Source organism: Myotis lucifugus, unplaced genomic scaffold (genome assembly GCF_000147115.1).
Source record: "Myotis lucifugus unplaced genomic scaffold, Myoluc2.0 scaffold_794, whole genome shotgun sequence".
Lineage (NCBI taxonomy): Eukaryota > Metazoa > Chordata > Mammalia > Chiroptera > Vespertilionidae > Myotis > Myotis lucifugus.
Genome location: NW_005871842.1, coordinates 214,641 through 219,443, shown reverse-complemented (window position 1 = coordinate 219,443; position 4,803 = coordinate 214,641).

Here is a 4,803-nt window from a genome sequence, read left to right as displayed (position 1 = left end):
AAATAGAAAATACCAGGTCCTTTGTTGAAAAACCGTGAAGCATTTCAAGATGATATTACAAAGCATTAAACCATGTAAGGGTCCCCTCTAATCACTGGGCCTTGTACAGCTCTACGGGTCACACACCCAGGAAACTCACCTCGACAGGCTGCATATATAAGTTGAGAGCAGACCAGAACCACATCTCCTGCCCCAAATATCTCCACCATTGCCCAGTTTCACTTCACTCTCCACATTCCTTGAATGAAACTTGTCTTGCCAGGAGCTGCTTTGGGTGTTTTCCTGGTCAACCAATTGCTTCTCCAGGTATTTCCCCAGGTACACTGTTAAGTTCCTTAGAGGGAGGAGCGAAGTGTTTGAGATAGAACCCGCTGTGGCACAGTGGGTTGGAGCACTGTCCCAAGAACCAGAAGGTCTCAATTTCAATCCCTGGTCAAGGTGTATCGGAGACAACTTACCAATGTGTCTCTCTCACATCAATCTCTCTCTCTCTCTCTCTCTCTCTCTCTCTCTCTCTCTCTCTCCCTTCTTCTGACTCTAAAATCAATTAAAAAAGAAAAAAAAGAATCCACAGGGTACAGGATACAGGTCTTGAATGGTACCAGGCTTGAGGTCATTGTCCACAGAGGAGCATATGAAACATGACAGTTCCATCCCTGAACCCTAACTTAAGAGTGATCTCCCTCTAGAAGACATGTGATAGGAGTGTTGCCTCATATTTCTCCTGCACTGTTCACCTGGCCATGCTCTGCATCATTAGGAGCTCCTTTCCACACCCAGCTCTGCTGTGAGCCACCTGTCTCTTTGCTGCTGGTCCCCACCTGCAACTCCATGAAGGTGCTCTCCCCCCTCCAAGGATGCTGCTCCTTCTACATAGTCAGACGCAAAAAGATGAATGGGGAGAAAACCACAGCTTCCTTTGTTACATTTTCCATTTATTCTTTTTACCACTTTATTCTTCACATCATACACATATGGCAATGTGGATGTATGTGGATTTTTCCAAAGGTTGTGAGTTATTTAAAAAAACACATTTCTTTAACTTTTACCAGAGTCTGCCTTGTGGAGCTCAGCTGCTAAGATTCAGATAAATTCAAAGCTCAAACTTATTACAACATTGCAAAAGTGATAAGTATCACATTATAAACTTCAAATAATGGATTATAAGGTTCATTTGGATGAATAAAAAAGAAAGTTATCTGGACCTATTAAGAAAAACAACAAGAAGGGAGGACTAGCTCTTTTTGGAGTCAAGCATCATAGTTTCTATGATTAAAGCACTATGATTAACGCACAGTGGGTTGGAACACTGTCCCAAGAACCAGAAGGTCTCAGTTTCAATCCCTGGTCAAGGTGTATCGGAGATGGAGATAATAGACTCCTCACCCTGTGCTGACACTCCCACAAATCAACACTTGAACTTGGAATACCAGTTGCCTATTGCTTCCATAACAAATTAAAAAATATAGTGGCCTGAGGCAATACTAATGAATTCTCTTAGAGTTCTGGAGGTCAGGAGCCTGAAATTAGTCTTATGGAGATAAAATGATGGTATCTTTAGGGCTTATCTTTCTGAAGGCTCCAGTAGACAATCCATCTCTTGCCTCTTCTAGCTGCTAGAAGCTTCCAGAATCCATAGCTTGTGCCCACACCACTCTAATCTCTGCTGCCATCATCACACTGCCTTCTTCCTCCTTTGATCTTCTTGCCTCCATCTTCTAGGGACCTTTGTGATTACATGTAGTACCCACGCAGATAGACAATCTCCTCATCTCTAAATGATTAACTTCATCACATTTGCAATAAGATAATATTCATTGGTTCTGAGGATTAGGATGACAATCTTAAAGGGGGTAATTTTCAGGATACCACATGTGGATACATTATCCTCTCTGCAACTCACTTTCATAGTCTTTAAAATGGAGTATTTGCTTCATAGGCTTAGTGTTAGTACAAAAGCACGGGGTGCTGTTGTTAAAAAATACGTAAAATGTGCAAGTGGTTATGGAATTGAGGGTAATGCACAGAAGCTGGGAGAATGCTGAGGGACCTCATACAGAAATTTTAGATTTTCCTTGAAGAAACTATCAATGGGAATTTGAATATTAAAGGTGAGATCTCAGATCAAAGTGAGGACCTTGGTAATGACACTGGAAGAAAGGTGATACTTGATACTTGAAAGATGCTGAATTTGATTCTACTGCTCGGTGGAAAGAAGAGCTTGTAAGTGATGAACTTGAGTCTTTAGCTAAGGAGGTTTCCAAGCACATTGTGGGGCACAGCCTGGTTTCTCCTTGTAAAATGCAAAAGGCAAGAGATCAGAGTTATGAATCCACCAGCCAAGGACCTCCAAGGATTGCCAACAGCACCAGGACCTGGCTACCAGCAAGAGAGGATCCCTCTAACCCTTCAGGGAGACCATGGCTCTGCCGACCTTTTCATGCTTGACACCCTGAACTATGGGACCATACGTTTCTGTGGCTTTAAGCTATGCTGTTTGTGGTACTGTGCTACGTCAGCCCTAGGAATCTCACACAACACCTTGCTCCTTCCTCCACCTTTTCTCCTGCCCTCCTCCTGTCCCATCATCTCAGCATCCCAGAGGTCTCCCCTTCTGCATGAGCTTGTGTTTATTAGAGTAATCCTTCCCACCCCCACCCACTCATCTGGCCCAGGAGGACCACAGAGGCTGCTGATGAGTGTAGTGGTGGCTTTCTCAGAAACCTTTAAACTCTGCATGACCCGGTTTCTCAGTGATGTCTACCCTGCTCAGGATTCCAGACTCTAGATTCGCCCCTTCTCCATCCTCTTTACACTTTCTGGACACAGGCCCTTTACAGAAGAATTTTTTTTTTTTTCATTTTGGGCTTTTTCTTTATTTTGCTTGCTAACATCTTTCCTCATTGTTCCCTGAAATGAGCTTCTCATTCATTCACAGAGTACAATTCCAATTCTTCTTTTAGAAGGAGAAACTTTTTTTTTTTATATTTTTTTATTTTTCGCTTAAAGTATTACAAAGGGTATTACATAAGTGTCCTTTTTTTTCCCCCCCGCCCTTGACAAACCCCTACCCTCCCTTACCCCCCAGTGTCTTATGTCCATTAGTTATGCTTATATGCATGCATACAAGTCCTTCGGTTGATCTCTTACTCCCCTCCCTCCTGCCCCCCAACTCTCTCTGGCCTTCCCACTGCAGTTTGGCAATCAGTTTGAGGCAGCTCTGCCTCTGTATCTATTATTGTTCAAAAGTTTGTAATGGTCTTTATTATCCATGAATGAGTGAGATCATGTGGTATTTTTCCTTCATTGACTGGCTTGTTTCACTTAGCATAATGCTCTCCAGTTCCATCCATGATGTTGCAAATGGTAGGAGTTCCTTCTTTTTAACAGCAGCATAGTAATCCATCGTGTAGATGTACCACAGTTTTCTAATCCATTCATCTACTGATGGGCACTTAGGCTGTTTCCAGATCTTAGCTATGGTGAATTGTGCTGCTACGAACATCTGGTTACATATATCCTTTCTGATAGGTGTTTCTGGTTTCTTGGGATATATTCCTAGTAGTGGGATCACAGGGTCAAATGGGAGTTCCATTTCCAATTTTTTGAGGAACCTCCATACTGCCTTCCATAGTGGCTGCACCAGTCTGCATTCCCACCAGCAGTGCACAAGTGTTCCTTTTTCTCCACATCCTCTCCAGCACTTGTCGTTTGTTGATTAGTTGATGATGGCCATTCTGACAGGTGTGAGATGGTACCTCATTGTTGTTTTGATTTGCATCTCTCCGATGATTAATGACTTTGAGCATGTTTTCATATGTCTCTTGGCTTTCTGAATGTCCTCTTTTGAAAAGTGTCTATTTAGGTCCTTTTCCCATTTTTGATTGGATTGTTTATCTTCCTTTTGTTAAGTTGTATGAGTTCCCTATAAATGTTGGAGATTAAACCCTTATTGGTGATAACATTGGCAAATATGTTCTCCCATGCGGTGGGCTTTCTTGTTGTTTTGTTGATGGTTTCTTTTGCTGTGCAGAAGCTTTTTATTTTGATGTAGTCCCATTTGTTTATTTTCTCTTTAGTTTCCAATGCCCTAGGAGCTGTATCAGTGAAGAAATTGCTTCGGCATATGTATGAGATTTTGTTGCTTTTGGATTCCTCTAGTATTTTTATGGTTTCCCATCTTACATTTAAGTCCTTTCTCCATTTTGAGTTTATTTTTGTGTATGGTGTAAGTTGGTGGTCTAGTTTCATTTTTTGCATGTATCTTTCCCTGCACAATTTATTAAAGAGGTTGTTTTGGCTCCATTGTATGCTCTTGCATCCTTTGTCAAATATTAATTGAGTATAATGACTTGGGTCAATTTCTGGGTCTTCTAGTCTGTTCCTTTGGTCTGTTCTTGTGCCAGTACCAGGCAGTTTTGAGAACCGTGGCTTGGTAATATAGTTTGATGTCTGGTATTGTGATCTCTTCAACTTTGATCTTCTTTCCCAGGATAGCTGTGGCAATTTGGGGTCTTTTTATATTCCAGAAGAATTTTAGAGAGTTTGTTATAGATCTTTGAAATATGCCATTGGTATTTTAATAGGTATTGTGTTGAATCTATAGATTGCTTTAGGTAGTATAGACATTTTAATGATGTTGATTTTACCGGTCCATGAACATGGTATGTTCTTCCATTTGTTTATGTCTTTCTCTATCTCTTTTTTCAATGTCCTGTAGTTTTCCAAGTACAGGTCTTTTACGTCCTAGGTTAAGTTTATTCCTAAGTATCTTATTTTTTTTGGTGCAATGGTAAGTGAGAT